Genomic DNA, 19,878 nt, shown 5'->3' on the forward strand with positions numbered 1-19,878 from the left:
ACATTTTGTTGTGATATTTCCTCAAGAGCTCTTTGTAGTTGACTCATATCTATGGCACTGTGAGCTTGTTCTTCCCCTTCTTCTGATCTTCTTTTTCTTTGGGGTCTTTCTTCTTGATCATCATCCTCATTAATTCCTTCCATGTTTTTCTTTGTGATTCCTGTCCCCTTTTTTACTCTCTCTGTGCCCTCATCTTTAAAAATCACTCCAGCTTTATTATATAGCCTTAGAATGGTGCTTGGATGGCCGAGCCTAGTTGATTTGTTTGTGCTCTCAGCTATCTCTTGAATACTGTCGGCTATGAGTTGTGCAAGGTTGATTTCTCCCCCATGTAAGATACAGTATGTCAAGAGTGCTCGCTTGATTGTGACCCCTGAGGTGTTTCCAGTAGGGAGTATAGATCTCCTTACTATCTCATACCACCCCTTGGCCTCAGGAATGAGATTTATTCTTTTCAATTGGCTTAGAATTCCTTTTGAATCTCTTTCCCAGTCTGTGTCTTCCAAGCATATCCCATGTAAGATCTCATCAGGGTCATTTACTCCCTGCAGTCTGGCCTCATAGATGGGCTCTTCATACGTTATGGTTCTCAACTTCAGGGCTCTTGTAATGGATGCTGGACTGAAATCCACTTCAACCCCTCTAACATAACTTTTGTAAGGGATGATGTCTTCACTCTCTTTCACAGCATTTGCATAAAATTCCCTGATCATGACTACACTAATCTTGGTGAGAGGATTGCATAGAAGATCCCATCTTCTTTCCCTAGTGATTTGCCTCATGATGGGGTATTCCCCGTCCCTCAGCTCAAAACCCCTCTCATGAATGATGTGCTTTATTTTCATGAATCTATGATATTTTCTTTAATGAAACTGAGATCTAAACTTCCTTCTATCATAGGATGGGGGTTCGGTTACCATTGGTTCCTTTTCCTGTCTTCTCTTTGAACTTGATGAAGTCATAAATTCAATTAGAGGGAGGAGGTAAAGGTGGATCTGTGGTTGGTTGAGGTACGGTTTTATAGTGTAAAGAGGACTAAGAAAGAAATGTTGCTGTTGAGAGGGGGTGGGACGTGTTTAGGATTACACAAAGTGGAACAAGGACTTATGATTGTAAGGAAGACTTGTAGGAACATATGATGCAAGAAATGTCTCAACCTATTTATAGGCAAGGCATTAAAGCTTTGGACGAAGACCATACTTGAAGAGGAATTCGGTCATGACTTATGAAGGGTAGAGATTGAGTTGAACAACATAGTAACTTCATGAGATGAACAGCTTGCATGTTCTCTTGAGGATTGACAAGGATTCTCTTCCCATTGATTGCATGAGGTTCGTCCTCCAAGGTGACTAGCATGCAGATTTTTGCTTTCCAAGGTAGACACACCTCTCTAGGCACATGTGATCCTTCTCTCTTGGCTTTCCATAGCCGTGTCTTCATCTTGTCTTTACCTCAACCTTCTTTTTCCTAATTAAATCAAAATGGTAAGCTTTAGGACACAACTGTAGCACGGTGATGAAGTGGTGAATGCTTAGATTATTTATTATGTTTCTTAGTCATAAAAGATCAATTGTGTCCTTTACTTAGTGAACCAAGGTTTGGTGAACACCAAACTTGTCTCTTGCTAAGGGATTAATGTAAAATGCAAGCAATTTATCACAATTGATACCTTCATCATAAGTTCTAATTTATTTTCTAATATAAATTCCTGACATGCAACAATGTATGATTCATCTATGCATGACTTTGATTCTATGAACAAAAGTTGATTCTTCTGAAAATTGGTACATATGCAGACACCAAACTTAATGTTTGGTCATATACTTCATCAAAATGACTAAGCATATGATCTAAGAATGCTTGAAAAGCTAATTTTCTTGTGTGCTGTCAAGCACACCAAACTTATAAGTCTGACATGTGTTTCAAGGATCTCTATCCTTATCACTAACCACAACATGAGAATTGGCAAGGATCAACCTCATTAAGTCATCCCTTAACTAATAAAGGAAAGTCAAATGAGCTATGTCAATCCAAGTCCATAAGTCCTAATTCTCCACCAATTCAATTAGTGAGATCTAGAGTTAATGGCTCCCAATTGTCAATCACTTGGACATTAGTAACTCAAGAGTTCCTAAGTTACCTTCCCAAGCCAAGAGCACTAAAATATACTCTAACATCCTTCCAAGCATTTCATCAAACACTTGGAAGGCATAAAAGGAAAACATAGTAAATCAACAACAAGAGCAAAATCTAACAACAACTAATTGCAAAGAATTAACAACAACAATTAAAAGAAGCACAATTATTATGAATTACCTCTAATTAAATTAAAAGATAAGAGAAAAAACAAGAGTAGATCTACAACAAAATATAGAAGCAGCATAAAGGAGATTACAACAAAAGAATAGAAGAATCATGATTACAACAACAAGAATTGAGAAGCAAAAGTAGAAGAAAGCATGAATCTAAATCTAGATCTAAGAACTAAACCTAATCTTAATCCTAATTCTAGAGAGAAGAGAGAGCTTCTTGATGCACGGAAAACTTGTCTCACAACAAATTCCGTTCGGCAAGTGTACCGAATTTGTCGTCAAGTAAAAACTCACAATAGAGTGAGGTCGAATCCCACAAGGATTGATTGATCAAGCAACTTTAATTAGAGGACTGTTCTAGTTGAGCGAATCCAGAATTTGAGTTGAGAATTGTAGAAAATAAAATGGCGGGAAGGTAATTGACAGGAAAGTAAATGCTAGAATTATAGATCTGAAAGTAAATGACGGAAGGTAAATTGCAGAATTGTAAATGGGAATGGGGGAATTGCTCATTAAAGTAAATAACAAAAATTAAAGAGAATGGGTAAGATCAGAAATGGGGAGTTCATTGGGCTTAGGAGATGTTGCATTCTCCGGATCAATTTCATTTTCATCTCTTCCTCAATCAATGCACTCATTGATCTCCTTGGCAATCTTAAGTGATTGAATTACAATTTCTTGTAATTTAATCTCTCAAATCTTGATCAATAGCCAATTCCTTGGTCAATTGCTCATGAGAAGAGATGAAGTATGGTCACTGATTATACCACATGCATTTCCCAAACCAAGTGTTGAGAGGATCATAGTCACATACCCATCCAAACCCAATTTGGTCCAGCATGAGAAAGCATTTCTAGCTTAATCTCTTCATTCCTCTTTCAAGGTTCAAAAGAGATCCAAGTTTGAATAGCTTCTCTTCCAAGATAACTACTCAATTGGATGAAGATCGAAGGCTTTCAAGTAAAATCAAGAGAAAAGATAGAAGAAGAATAATGAAAACTAGTATTGATCCATCAAATTACAACAGAGCTCCCTAACCCAATGACAGGGGTTTAGTTGTTCATAGCTCTGGAAAATGAAAACAAAGATGGAGAATACATGATGAAAACTTAGAAGTGCAGAGAAAGTAAATACAGAGAGTAGTTCTATGCTAAGAGTCTCCCTATAATTTCCAACTCTCCAAAATATTTCAAAGCTACTCCTATATATACTACTCTTCTGTTCTTCTAGTTGATTCTTCAAGTCTTGGGCCTTTGGATCTTGAGTTTGAAGCAGTTCTCTTCTTCATTGGGCTTAGCTTTTACTTGCAGAGAGAAAGTATGAAGTGGGCAGGGGCTTTGGCTCGGAAAGTTAGTGGTGTTAACGTTCAGTGAAAATATGGGTTCGAGAACGTTAGTGACAATCACCTTTTTCACTAACGTTCCTTACCAAAGTTAAAAGCCACGTTAACCTCAACGTTAGTGGCACAAACGTTGCCACTACCGTTGCCTCTATGTCCTTCGCACACGTTATTGGGACTCAACTTTTCCAATAACGTTGAGAAGCCTCCCCCTTCCCTACGTTAGAGTCCACGTTAACTTAGTTAACGTGGCTCTTTTAACGTAGGCTTGCCATCCTTCGAGAACGTTAGTGACACTTACCATTGTCACTAACGTTCCAAATTGCCCCTATTTTCCACGTTAGAGTCCACGTTAACTAGGTTAACGTGGCTTCTAACGTGGCCTTGCTAGCCATCTCCAACGTTAGTGACAAAGTTGAGTGTCACTAACGTTGGCTCATCATTCCCTTATCCACGTTAGCTTCCACGTTAACTAAGTTAACGTAGGAGTTAACGTGGCTCATGGTGGCATGTGTGGGCTCCTTCCAACGTTATTGACAATGTTGGGTGTCACTAACGTTGTCGACCACTTTTTAGCTTCCACGTTAACTAGGTTAACGTGGGAGTTAACGTGGCTTAATGTGCTTTGGCCAATGTTAGTGACAATGTTGAGTGTCACTAACGTTGGCGCCCCCCCTTTCTTCTTAACGTTAGAGGCCACGTTAACTAAGTTAACATGGACTCTAACGTGGCCACTCATGATCTTGGTCCAACGTTAGTGATAATGTTAAGTGTCACTAACGTTGGTTCCATTTCCTTTCTTCCACGTTAGAGTTCACGTTAACTTAGTTAACGTGACTCTTAACGTGGGCAATGATGGCTTCGAGAGCGTTATTGGCAATCACTTTTCTCATTAACTTTGCAAGTTATTCCCATTCCACGTTAGTGTTAACGTTAGTGTAACTAACGTAGCCACTAATGTGGTTCTTCTTTGCTTCCTTTGTCCTGAAATCAAGCAATAACGTGCATCAAAGTTCTAGTCCAAGTCATGGGAAATGCAACATCCAATTTTGTCCTTAAATTCATGCAAAATCCTCATGAAATCATGTAAAGTGCACAATGTATGCTTGAATCAAGATGTAAGTGAATATCTACCCAAAACTAGCTTATTTCCTAAGGAAATGCATGAAACTACCCTAAAAATAGTAAAGAAAAGGTCAGTGAAACTGGCCCAAATGCCCTGGCATCACTTCTCTCTCTAAAACTACTCTAAACTAATCCTAATGTCTGTAAAATGATGCTAAGTTATCTGATTCCCTTCAATCCTTGGCCCTTTAAATGCATTTTGGCGCTAAAGTTGGTTGCAAATTGGGCCCTACAGCTCTCAAAAATCGCTGGGCACATTTTCTATTAAAAAATCAAGTGCTCCCACCGGCGCGTACGCGTACAGTGTGCGTGCGTGTCCCTTGCGTTTTCGCGATCCACGCGTGCGCGTACAGTGCGTGTGCGCGTGGATGAAGATATCTAAATCTTTGGCTTTTTCATGTGTTCTCCACTTTGCATGCTTTCCTCTTCACTCCTTTGATTCATTCCTAGCCTTTTCAACCTGAAATCACTTAACAAACAAATCAAGGCATCTAATGGAATCAAGGGTGAATTGAATTTAGCTAATTAAGGACCTAGAAAGTATGTTTTCACACTTAAGCACAAATTGGGAGACAATCATGAAACCATGCTATTTCATTGAATAAATGTGGGTAAAAGGTGATAAAATCCCCTAAAATCAATACAAGATAAACTCTAAATATGGGGTTTATCACACGCGTACGCGTCCCTTGCCATTTTTCCATTTCCACGCGTACGCGTCACCCACGCGTACGCGTCATATCAAATTTTTCCAAGGATGGCATCACGGACGTTGGAGCTAGCGTTGGATCACCAACGTTACCTCCAATGTTGGCATTGTCACGCGTGCGCGTCACCTACGCGTACGCATGGATTGAAATTTTTCCACACTCACGCGTATGCGTCGCCCACGCGTGCACGTTGATGCAATTTTTCCAACTTCAAATTTTGAGATTTTGTCGAAGACGTTGGACCCAACGTTGGACCACCAACATTGGTTCCAACGTTGGCACCCTTTTTACCTCAACGTTGGACCCATAGTTGGAGTCCAACTTTGGCTCCAACTCTAGTCTCTTGAATTGAAGTTTGAGGCATAGTTGGAGTCCAACTTTGCCTCCAACTATGCACCTTTCTTGGCCAACATTTGAGGCATAGTTGGAGGTCCAACTTTGGCTCCAACTATGCACCTCTTTCTTTTCATCAACGTTTGAGGTAACGTTGGACTATCAACTTTGGTTCCAATATTACCTTCTCTGCTTCTTCCTTGCCATTCCTCTGCTTCTCTTCACCTATCATCAACCAAACACATGCATCAAAGCCTTGCCAAAATCACAAGATTTTACATCATTCATAACATCAACTAAATCTTGCAAAAATATCATGAAAATGCATGAAATTAACAATGTTTGATTGAATCAAGACAAGCATGAATTTCTCATCCAAACACTTGCTTATTGCCTAAAAATGCATGAAAACCAAGTAAGAACAAATGAAAAAGGCTTGTGAAACTAGCCTAAAATGACTTGTCATCAATGCACACTTTCCTGCAATTCCTTGAGAGACGAGCCGAGGTTTAAATACTCTCGATTTTTATTGGTTTGCATTGTGATAAACAAATTAAACTTTGATTGAGGGTTGATTGTTGGTTTGGATCTATACTTCGATGAGATGATATTTTTGTGAAAATTCCGAACCGACGATTTCCCTTTATCAGACAATGTCAAAGGCAGCTAGGTCAAGACAAGCTGCATTGGATGAAATACAAGAAACTTACAGGAAGCAATATAAGAGGATAGTTGATTACTGCTTAGAGTTGCTATGGGTTAATCCAGGATCAACATTGAAGCTCAAGGTACAGAGGTCTCCTGATTTCGAGATGAGGTTCAAGACTCTTCATTGAACAATTTCTGCATATTTCAAAGAATATGCATATGTCTATATGCTTATAAAAAGAGCTTTATACACTGTAGGAGGTTTATTGGGTTAGATGACTGTTTTCTCAAGACACTTCAGGGGAGACAGCTGTTGACTGCGATAGGGTGGGACCCTAATGATCAAATGCTTTCTATTGCGTATGCCGTTGTCGAGTCAGAGACTAAAGACACTTGAAAACGGTTCTCCAGCTGCTAATTGATGATTTTAGGTCTGAGATAATTGGCAGATCAACCTTCATGTCTGATCAGCAGAAGGTAAACAATTATTTTGTTAACTTCTATTTCGCGAATCATTTAATTCTGATTAATAACATTGTTATAACACCAATTTTTACCTCTTTTGTTAGGGTCTACTGCCCGCTTTTGATGAAGTCATCCCAGGTGTAGACCACAGGTTTTGTGTTTGCCATCTATACAGTAACTTCAGCAAAAAGTTTTTTGACCTTCAATTGATGTAGAGGTGTGCAAAGGCTACTGATGAGTCCATATTTTCCGGTATATTTTGGTTTGATTTGGATGGATTTCATCACATAAATTCACATTTATTCATCCAAATAGCATACGTTTGTGTTTTCTCCCTAAATTGAGCTTAATTGTGAAAACATGCTATTTTGTGCTTAATTTAACCAATTTTATTTCACTTTCATTCCATTGGGTGCCTTGATGTGTTTGATGAGTAATTTCAGGTTTACAAAGCTAATATGAATGGAAGAAGTGATGGAAAAGTATGCAAAAAGGGAGAAAGCATGAAGAAATAAAGTTTTGGAAGATTCACCTTCCGTGCGTGCACACAGTGATGCGTGTGTACGCACACGCACGCAAGTTTAGCGATGCATACGCGTAACCCAAGCGTACGCGTGGGAGCCTATTTCACCAAACGACACGTACGCGTGACCCACGCGTACGCGTCGCTGCTGTCACGTGACTCACACGTACGCGTCGCTGCCGTCACGTGACTTCATTAATGCAGCATGCTGGGGGCGATTTTGGGGGCTTTCTTGGCCCATTTCTGAAGGCTTGAAGGCTGAAATCAAGTGCTATATGAAGGGAACTTCATGCCATATGAAGGGAGAGCTCACTTGTAGGGTAGAAACACATAGTAGGAGTAGGAGTAGTGTAGATTAGGTAATTCTCTCTTAGGGTTAATTAGGGTTTTGTAGAATTTTATACTTCAAACTTGATTTTGGATTCTAGCAATTGCATTGTAAGTATTTCTTTAATTTCTCTTTTAATTACATTACTTGTTCTACACTTTCTTATATTTTCATGTCTCTTTTCAACATTTACATAGTCTTGCAATTTTGGATTTCTAGTTGATGAATTTGATGTTTGATGACTTTTATATGTTTGTTTGAGTTGTCTTTATTGACTTTGATCATTTATGGTTCACAGCTTTCATTAATTTACCAATTTTGCCATGTTTTGTGAATATGCATACTAGGTGTTTCATGAAATGTCAACCCTAGCTCTGGGGTAAAATTTCCACCCATTGCCTTGGGAAAAATGAGTCTATGGATTACTAGAGCCATAATATCCAACATTTAGTGATAATTCTTGGGTTGTTAGTTGTTATTGTTTCTACTAAAGCTAGCTTTTTACTAAGGTAATTAGTAAGTTAGCTAGGACTTGTGGATTAATAACAATTATGCTCACTTAACTTATCCTTCGATGTTAAGGGTTGACTTAGTGAGATTAATCCATCACAATTATCATAGTTGTGGTTATGGCAAGGAAGGGATTCCATGACTCATCCCAAGTCAAGGTTTTATTTATGTTTTGAACCACTTTTCTATCACTTTATACCATTACTTGTTTATATTACATACACAGTTCTTTTATTCCTTTATTGCTTTGTTAATTACAATTTTGTCTAGTTATTTTATCTCTTTATTTTGTTTGCTTTCATCATTGAACCCCCTTTGTTCTTGCAACCAAAATTGTGCACTTGTTGGCATTAGTTCCTAGGGAAGACGACCCGAGGTTTGATTACTCTCGGTTAATTAGAAATTTTAAGCTTTGATGTTTGGGATTCAAATTGCCGGTTTGGTCTATACTTGCAACGACGTTACCTTAAGTGTGAAAATCCAAATCGGTGCAAATCTCAATTCACCAAGTTTTTAGCGCCGTTGCCAGGGAGCTAGCGTCATGAGTGCTATATTTTGGTTGTTGTAAATATGTCCATAGCGTGAATATATACTTTTCGGTTGCTTGTTTGCTTTTGTTGGTAATTAGAATTTTGTTTATTTTGTTAATTGATGTCTTTAGCTTTTATTTTCTATTTCCTCTATGAGTTATCACCCTCTTGGTTTGGAGTTTGGTTGTGATTATTTTGTAGGGTTTGATAACTTTAATTTTGGATTGCATCATGGGATTGGAGCATCAATTTTGGAAGGAGCAACCTCCTCCATACTACAATGAACAAAACCCTCCCCAATACGCATACCCAAATCAAGGAGATGGTGGATTTCACTTTGATTATACACCTCCACCACCATATACCTATAACCCATACCCCAACATAACCCTCAATCACTACATTTTCAAATACCACACCACTACTACCATCCACCTTCTCACATACCACCTCAAAACACCTACCAACATGAGTCACCTCCTACACATACAACCTTTTTCCCAACCAATGAACCTCCTCTCCTATCTAATTATGGAGTTTCCCAACCCTTGTCCCAAGAAGATCAAGACCTTCAAGCCTTTCTCCAATAGCAAGAAGGATTTCGAAGGACACAAGGGCAATTCATGGCTACCATAGCCGAAGCGGTGAACCGCTTGGTTTTACTATGCTCATCCAATCAAGGCACTCCTCTTGAAGAGTGAGAAAGATCAATTGAAGGGTGTAGTGAAGAGGAGAGCATGGAGCCACAAGGAAAAGAAGAAGAGATAGAGCATGAATTGGAACAAGAGAGAGAAAGTGGAGTATGTGAACTAGAGGAGAGAAAGGGAGAATTGAAGGAGATTGATCAAGATGAGGATTCCATCATTAATGATTTTTTGTCCTCCTTGATCAATCCCCTTAATGACGATGACCCTATTGAGTCTCTCCCCATTGAGGTTAAGAGAAACATGGAGGTAGACTTCTCACAACCTCTTTGTTATGATGAGAGTGATGGAGAAGAGGAGGAAGAGGTTCGTGAGGAATGAGTTGACAACCAAGAGCATATTGAGTAGGTGGCAATTTCACTTATGAACTTCATTGGCCCCCATCAATATGCTATCTTGGAGACGGACTACCAACTCAAGGTTCTTCTTGCGTTGGTACATGGTGGGGGAAAGGATGTTGGTTGCCAATTAAATCCAAGGTTCTTCAAGAAGACCAATTCAAGACTTAGAGTTCAAGCACGGTGTAGAGCACAATTGGGTGATTTTCGGAGAATGTTGGAGTGCTACAAGGGTCAGTTGAGAGCTTATCCATCCGACATAGAGCATAGAGATCAAAAAGAAGGTGACCGGATACCTAGAATATGGGATCCCAGAGGAGCCTCAAAGTGCAAGCTCGGATGAAGATTCAAGGAGGAGTGGAAGCACAAACCACCCTAGCAAGGATCTCCTCAACAAGTCCAACTTAAGGACTATAAACCAAAGTGCTAGGTGGGAGACACTCCACCATGGTAACATCTTTCTTGCCCTTTCTCTTTGATTATAGTCTTAGTTTATTGCATAATTGCTTGTCTTAGTTAGCTTAGGATTAGTTTAATTTCGAGTTTAGATATGTTAATTTGCATATGGATCATGATTTCGTGATGTTTTGAATATTTTGGGGTTGAAATGTTGATTGAGCTAAGGCATAACACCTTATAAATGAAAGAAAAATTTTTGCAAAACAAGGTATCGGTGCGTACGCACGCTGCTATGTGTGCGCACACAACTGTGATTTTTACGACCTGTGCGAGCGCACAAGCCTGTACGCCCGCACACTCTTTGTATTGCCCTCTTCTCGCAACGCCAGCACAGCCTGTGCGTGGGCGCTGCCCTGTTTTTCTTGATCTGTGCGTGCGCACTGCTTTGTGCGTACGCACGCGTCTTCCTCTTCGTGCCATCTGTGCAGCCGCACCGACGTGTGCGTCCGCACACCAAGTTGCAGCCCCTCTGGTGGGAGCGTCAGCACAAGTTGTGCGCATGCAACCCATACCCCTTTTGCTACTGTGCGTGTGCACGGACCTGTGTGCGCACGCACACATGATCCCTATTTAAAAAAAAGAGAGTCTTCTGTGCACGCTTGTGTGTGCGCACACTTCTATATCCCTATTATGTCCGGAGCACTCGCACACCTTGTGCGAGCGCACAACCCCCCTGTTTTACGTAGTGTGCATATGCACACGTACCTGTGCGTGCGCACAGGTGCTGTTTCGGGCAACATTTTCATTGCACCTTGAATTAAGCCCTAACACACTCCCATCCCCTTTCACCACTTTCTTCTCTTACTTTTCCCATGTTTCTCTACTTGTTTTACTTAGTTTTCATTGCATTTTATTTTTCATTTTAGTAGTTATATTAGTTTTGTTTACTCACTTATTAATTAAATAAGTTGAGTGTTTGTTTAATATTCATTGGGTTGCTTGTTGCCTGAAGTTTCTACCAATGCACTTATACTTTGCCTTAATTTACTAGTACCTAGTGGGTTTGAATACTCATGTTTTGATTGTACCACTAGGACAATTATGTAAGTGCATATGGAATTAAGTGAATTGAGTTGAAATGACTTGTTTATCATGATTTTCATATTGACTTCATCACATGACCGGTACTTGTTCCTTGTTAATGCTTTGCATTTGTTTAAGTGACTCAACTTGATTTTTATCAAGTTTGTCACTTTTTGTAACAAGTATTTTATCATGTGACTTTTTCTTTGTGTTTCATGATGAATAAGTAGTTTTCTTTTCATTAATGAATTGGTTGTTGTTTATTGTGCTAATTTATATCAATCTTGGGCTTTCACTTGCACAATTACAATATCCAATATCTCAATTATTTGATTCACCTTTGTGGTTACCTAGGGTTGCTTGTGCCTTAAGGTTTGCTTATTCTTCACTTGCAACTTAGGCTACTTAATTGAGGGTTGTGCTATCGCTTTTGATTATGTGGTTACCGTTTTCACCCGGCCAATGTGTGTATTCTAAATCGTGCACACTTAGAATACACACATTAATTTTTATCATACCACACATCTCACTGTTTTCTCAATTGTTGTTTACTTGTGTGTACAGCAAGACAAGCCCCCGCATCCGCCAGCTGAAGGTAGAGGCACTTGAAAGACATTATCCCCCGGATCATGTTTGTGTACGGAGGACCGTGCAACGCTTAAGTGTGGGGGAGGATTCGTCATTTTTGGGGCATAAATTTTCTTTTCCAAACACTTTGCATTTTATTTTTGTTTTCTTTTATCATGTTTTTTTTAGATATTTGTTAGTATTTTTTACTATTACATCCTTACTCTAGTTAATATATATATATATTGCATTTGCAAGGTATATATTTATAGATAAAAGTTGTGATTGGATGATGTGAATAGTATAGCACCTAGTTCAATTTTGATCTTAATTGTTCATGTTAATTTTCTTGCGATGTTGAAAATTAGGAATAGAGCTAGGAAAGATTTTGAAATTGCATCCATCACAACATACATAAATACATATAGGAAATAATTTTGGTGAAAAACAACAAGGATTTTTCAAGAATTTTGTTTTAGGGCATTCTATTGAATTGATTTGGAAAATTATTTTTAAACTTGCTTGAATGATTTTTGTGGAACATAGAAGAGAGATAGAACAAAATACCATGTGAGTTTTTGAGCTTTAATGAGTGGTTACACATTCTAACCACTATTTTTGTTCATTGTACGCTATGCTCTTTCTATGATTGTAATCTTCGTTTTGCTTGATTCTTTATTTCCAATGTTTGATGTTTTGAATGCATTTAGCATGATTGAGGTCATTTTTGAATCAAACTCACTCACCCATATGGACCTACTCTTGCATCTACCTTTGTTAACCCCTTTTGAGCTTTTTAATCCCCTTTGTTCTAATTGTTAGCACATCACAACCCTAAACGAAAAACCATTATTTGCCTTGAATTGCATCTTTGATTAGCGTAGGTTGAGATGTGTGTTTCATTTAAGTGTGGGAGAAATTTTGGAAAATATTGGTAGAGAAAAAAATTGTTGTTTTGGGTACTTATTAAAAAAAATTGGGAAATGGGTGCACATTCATGTTTCAATTTGCTTTAACCATATGCATTTGTCAGAGAAAAAAATGAAATGAAAAGAAAAAATATATAGTAATAAGATGGGACAAAACTTATCCCAATGAAAAAAAATGAATAAGAAATGCATGTGTTTTAAATAGAAACTAAGGCATGAATGTGTGTGAAAAGAAGTAATGGGTGGCTAGAATGCATTTTTTTGTGGGTTGATTAATATAGGTTGAGTTGGGTGCTTGAGCTAATCAAAGATTCAATCCTTTAATCCACTTAGTCATATACTCATCCTACCCTTACCCCAACCCCATTACAACCTTCTAAAGACCTCATGATACTTGCATGCATGCATCAAATACTTGTTGATTGTTAGATGAAAAGCAATTCCTTGAAAGCATGATTAGAAGAGATTTGAGTGAATTGATCCTAGACACCGAGTGATTAGAGTCATACACTCCTAGTGATGGTTCAATTACTCAATTCTATGTTTCCATACCCCTTATCATGTATTCTTGCAAGTTGCTTCTTTTTATGAATGAATCAATTCTTTAGATTTTTTACTGCATTGAATTACTTTTTTGCTTAGCCCTACATGTCCATAATCTTGCTTGAAAATTTGTTTGTTTGTTTTCACCAATTTCATAGGATACTATAGATGGATAAATAGGTATATATAGTATATACATATTTGCATGCATATAGGTAGTTGCATTGAATAAGTTGCTTACCCTTTTATCGCGCTCCTTTGAGTGATTTAGCATGAGGACATGCTATAGTTTAAGTATGGGGGAATTGATGAGTCCATATTTTCCGGTATATTTTGGTTTGATTTGGATGGATTTCATCACATAAACCCATATTTATTCATCCAAATAGCATGCTTTTGTGTTTTCTCCCTAAATTGAGCTTAATTGTAAAAACATGCTATTTTGTGCTTAATTTAACCAATTTTATTCTACTTTCATTCCATTGGGTGCCTTGATGTGTTTGATGAGTAATTTCAGGTTTACAAGGCTAATATGAATGGAAGAAGTGATGGAAAAGCATGCAAAAAGGGAGAAAGCATGAAGAAATGAAGTTTTGGAAGATTCAGCTTCCGTACGTGTGCACAGTGATGCGTGCGCACGCACACGCGCACAAGTTTGGCGATGCGTACGCGTGGGAGCCTATTTCGCCAAACGACGCGTACGCGTGACCTACGCGTACACGTGACCTACGCATACGCGTCGCTACCGTCACGTGACTTCATTAATGCAGCACGCTGGGGGCGATTTTGGGGGATTTCTTGGCCTATTTTTGAAGGCTTGGAGGCTCAAATCAAGTGCTATATGAAGGGAACTTCATGCCATATGAAGGGAGAGCTCACTTGTAGGGTAGAAACACATAGTAGGAGTAGGAGTAGTGTAAATTAGGTAATTCTCTCTTAGGGTTAATTAGGGTTTTGTAGAATTTTATACTTCAAATTTGATTTTGGATTCTAGCAATTGCATTGTAAGTATTTCTTTAATTTTTCTTTTAATTACATTACTTGTTCTACACTTTCTTATATTTTCATGTCTCTTGTCAACATTTACATAGTCTTGCAATTTTGGATTTCTAGTTGATGAATTTGATGTTTGATGACTTTTATATGTTTGTTTGAGTTGTCTTTATTGACTTTGATCATTTATGATTCACAGCTTTCATTAATTTACCAATTTTGCCATGTTTTGTGAATATGCATACTAGGTGTTTGATGAAATGTCAACCCTAGCTCTGGGGTAAAATTTCCACCACTTGCCTTGGGGAAAATGAGTCTATGGATTACTAGAGCCATAATATCCAACATTTAGTGATAATTCTTGGGTTGTTAGTTGTTATTGTTTTCACTAAAGCTAGCTTTTTACTAAGGTAATTAGTAAGTTAGCTAGGACTTGTGGATTAATAACAATTATGCTCACTTAACTTATCCTTCGATGTTAAGGGTTGACTTAGTGATATTAATCCATCACAATTATCATAGTTGTGGTTATGGCAAGGAAGAGATTCCATGACTCATCCCAAGTCAAGGTTTCATTTATGTTTTGAACCACTTTTCTATCACTTTATAGCATTACTTGTTTATATTACATACATAGTTTTTTTATTCCTTTATTGCTTTGTTAATTGCATTTTTGTCTAGTTCTTTTATCTCTTTATTTTGTTTGCTTTCACCATTGAACCCCCTTTGTTCTTGCAACCAAAATTGTGCACTTGTTGGCATTAGTTCCTAGGGAAGACGACCCAAGGTTTGATTACTCTCGGTTAATTAGAAATTTTAAACTTTGATGTTTGGGATTCAAATTGCCAGTTTGGTCTATACTTGCAACGAAGTTACCTTAAGTGTGAAAATCCAAATCGGTGCGAATCTCAACTCACCAGCTACACACTAGAAGGAGTAGGAGAGAGAGATGGCAGTCATTCGACAGGTCAATGTAGAGGCTCACAGGCATCTGAACGCTATTTGGTGTGAGAAATCGTGATTCACACTTTTCACAACTTCGCACAACTAACCAGCAAGTGCACTGGGTCGTCCAAGTAATAAACCTTACATGAGTAAGGGTCGATCCCACAGAGATTGTTGGCTTGAAGCAAGCTATGGTCATCTTGTAAATCTCAGTCCGGCGGATTCAAATGGTTATGGGGTTTTGATAATTAAAATATAAATAAAACACAAAATAAGATAGAGATACTTATGTGATTCATTAGTGGAAATTTCAGATAAGCGTTTGGAGATGCTTTGTTGCTTCTGAACCTCTACTTTCCTATTGCTTTCTTCCAACCATGCGTGCTCCCTTCCATGGCAAGCTGTAGGAACCTCTCAGTGAAAATGGTCCTCTACGGATTCTGCACAGCTAATCAACTGTCGGATTTCTCGTCTCAGATGAAAAATACCAGGCACAGCTACCGCATGGCTAATCATCTGTCAGTTCCCGCTAGCGTCAGAATAGGATCCATTGATCCTTTTGCACACTGTCATTGTGCCCAACATTCGCAGGTTTGAAGCTCGTCACAGTCATCCCTTTCCAGATCCTACTCAGAATACCACAGACAAGGTTTAGACTTTCCGGATCTCAGGAATGGCTGCCAATGGTTCTAGCCTATACCACGAAGATACTAATCTCACGGACTCGGTCCATGTATTAGTTATCCAAGAGAATATACTCCAGCTGTTGTCCAATGACTACGTTGAACATCATGTAGACCGCTTTGTAGTTGTCAGGCACGCAGATCTTGGCTAAGCGAGTAATGAAGATTGGGTGATTGTCATGGGTCACCCCTTCATTTTGACTTAACTGAATTAAGTATGAGAGTATATCTTGGAGAAGAAGTAGGCGTGAATTGAAAGAAAAACACTAGTAATTGCATTAATTCATGAAGAACAGCAGAGCTCCATACCTTAATCTATGGGGTATAGAAACTCCACCGTAGAAAATACATAAGTGAAAAGAGGTCTAGGCATGGCCGTGAGGCCAGCCTCCAAACGTGAACAATGGTCTCTAAAGTATGATCAAAAGATAGATAAAGTATCTGAATACAATAGTAAAAAGTGCTATTTATACTAAACTAGTAACTTATGTTTACAGAAATGAGTAACTAAGTGCAGATAGTACAAAAATCCACTTCCGGGGCCCACTTGGTGTGTGCTTGGGCTGAGCATTGAATCTTTCACGTGCATAGGCTGTTCCTGGAGTTAAACACCAGCTTGGGTGCCAGTTTGGGCGTTTAACTCCAATTCTGGTGCCAGTTTGGGCGTTTTACGCCAGGAATTTTTTGGCTGGATTTAGACGCCAGTTTGGGCCATCAAATCTCAGGTAACGTATGAACTATTATATATTGATGGAAAGCCCAGGATGTCTACTTTCCAACGCAATTCAGAGTGTGCCAATTGGGCTTCTGTAGCTCCAGAAAATCCACTTCGAGTGCAGAAGAGTCAGAATCCAACAGCATCTGCTGTCCTTTTTCAGCCTCTGAATCAGATTTTTGCTAAGGTCCCTCAATTTCAGCCAGAAAATACCTAAAATTATAGAAAAATACACAAACTCAGAGTAAAGTTTAGAAATGTGATTTTTGCATAAAAACTAATAAAAATATAATAAAAAGTAACTAAAACATACTAAAAACTATGTAAAAACAATGCCAAAAAGGGTATAAATTATCCGCTCATCACAACACCAAATTTAAATTGTTGCTTGTCCCCAAGCAACTAAAAAAATAGGATAAAAAGAAGAGAGAATACAATAAATTCCAAACTTATCAATTAACTTAGTTCTAATTAGATGATTGGGGCAAGTAGCCTTTTTGCTTCTGAACAGTTTTGGCATCTCACTTTATCCTTTGAAGTTCAGAATGATTGGCATCCATAGGAACTCAGAGTTCAGATAGTGTTATTGATTTTCTTAGTTCAGTATGTTGATTCTTGAACACAGCTACTTTATGAGTCTTGGTCGTGACCCTAAGCATTTTGTTTTCCAATATTACCACCGGATACATAAATGCCCCAGACACATAACTGGGTGAACCTTTTTCAGATTGTGACTCAGCTTTGCTAGAGTCCCTAGTTAGAGGTGCCCAGAGCTCTTAAGCACACTCTTTTTTTGCTTTGGACCACGACTTTAACCGCTCAGTCTCAAGCTTTTCACTTGACACCTTCACGCCACAAGCACATTGTTAGGGACAGCTTGGTTTAGCCGCTTAGGCCAGGATTTTATTCCTTTGGGCCCTCCTATCCATTAATGCTCAAAGCCTTAGATCCTTTTTTTACCCTTGCCTTTTGGTTTAAAGGGTTACTGGCTTTTTCTACTTGCTTTTTCTTTTTTTCTTTCTTTTTTTTCTTTATTTTTTCACCATTTTTTTCGCAAGCTTTTGCTATTCACTGCTTTTTCTTGCTTCAAGAATCAATTTTATGATTTTTCATATTATCAATAACATTTCTCTTTTTTCATTATTCTTTCAAGAGCCAACAATTTTAACATTCATAAACATCAAATTCAAAAATATTCATTGTTCAAGCATTCATTCAGAAAATAAAAAGTATTGGCACCACATCAAAATAATTAAACTAATTTCAAGATAGAATTCGAATTCATGCACTTCTTGTTCTTTTGCAATTAAAAACATTTTTCATTTAAGAAAGGTGAAGGATTCATAGGACATTCAGAGCTTTAATACATAGACACTAGACATTAATGATCATGTAATAAAGACATAAACATAGACAAAACACAAAGCATAAATTTCGAAAAACAAAAAAGTAAGAACAAGGAAATTAAAGAACGGGTCCACCTTAGTAATCGTGGCTAGTTCTTCCTCTTGAAGATCTTATGGAGTGCTTGAGCTCCTCTATGTCTCTTCCTTGCCTTTGTTCCTCCTCCCTCATGGCTCTTTGGTCCTCTCTGATTTCATGGAGGATGATGGAGTGCTCTTGGTGCTCCATCCTTAGTTGCCCCATGTTGGAACTCAATTCTCCTAAGGAGGTGTTAATTTGCTCCCAATAGTTTTGTGGAGGAAAGTGCATCCCTTGAGGCATCTCAGGGATTTCTTGATGAGGAATTTTCTCATGTTCTTGTTGAGGTCCATGAGTGGGCTCTCTTGTTTGCTCCATCCTCTTCTTAGTGATGGGCTTGTCCTCATCAATAAGGATGTCTTCCTCTATGACAATTCCAACTGAATTGCATATGTTATAGATAAGATGAGGGAAGGCTAACCTTGCCAAAGTAGAGGGCTTTTCCGCCACCTTGTAGAGTTCTAGAGTATGATCTCATGAACTTCTACTTTCTCTCTATTTATGATGCTATAGATCATGATAGCCCGGTCTATTGTAACTTCAGACCGGTTGCTAGTAGGAATGATAGAGCGTTGGATGAACTCCAACCATCCCCTAGCCACGAGTTTGAAGTCAAGCCTTCTTAGTTGAACCGGCTTGCCTCTTAAGTCTCTCTTCCATTGAGCTCCTTTCACACAAATGTCCCTAAGGACTTGGTCCAACCTTTGATCAAAGTTGACCCTTCTAGTGAAAGGATGAGGATCTCCTCTCATCATTGGCAAGTTAAATGCCAACCTCACATTTTCCGAACTGAAATCTAAGTAATTTCCACGAACCATTGTGAGCCAATTCTTTGGGTTTGGGTTCATACTTTGATCATGGTTCTTAGTGATCCATGCATTGGCATAGAACTCTTGAACCATTAAGATTCTGACTTGTTGGATTGGGTTGTTGAGAGATTTCCAACCTCTTCTTTGAATCTCACGTCGGATCTTCGGATATTCACCCTTTTTGAGCATGAAAGGGACTTCGGGAATCACTTTTTTCTTGGCCACAACTTCATAGAAGTGGTCTTGGTGGACCTTTGAGATGAATCTTTCCATCTTCCATGACTCGGAGGTGGAAGCAATTGCCTTCCCTTTCCTCTTTCTAGAGGTTTCTCCGGCCTTAGGTGCCTTTAATGGTTATGGAAAAATGGAAAAGCAGAGCTTTTTCCACACCAAACATAAAAGGTTTTCTCGTCCTCGAGCAAAAGAGGAAAGAAAGGAGTAGAAGAAGAAGAAATGGAGGAGATGGAGGGTAGTAGTGGTTTCGGCCAAGGGGGTAGTAGTGTGTATGATGTGTGAAATTGAAGGTAGTGAGGAGGGAATTCAAGTTATTTGCAACCATTTCAATGAGTTCCTAGCCTTCTGCAGGCGTCTTCTTCAGATGAAGAGATCCACCAGCAGAGTGATCCAATGACATCTTGGACAATTCAGACAGACCATCATAGAATATACATAGGATGCTCCATTCTGAAAGCATGTCAGAAGGACACCTTCTGATCAATTGCTTGTATCTTTCCCAAGCTTCATAGAGGGATTCACCTTCCTTCTGTCTGAAGGTTCGGACTTCCACTCTAAGCTTGCTCAACTTTTGAGGTGGAAAGAATTTGGCCAAGAAAGCATTGACCAACTTTTCCCAAGAGTTCAGGCT

This window comes from Arachis ipaensis, chromosome B03 (genome assembly GCF_000816755.2).
Source record: "Arachis ipaensis cultivar K30076 chromosome B03, Araip1.1, whole genome shotgun sequence".
Classification (NCBI taxonomy): domain Eukaryota; kingdom Viridiplantae; phylum Streptophyta; class Magnoliopsida; order Fabales; family Fabaceae; genus Arachis; species Arachis ipaensis.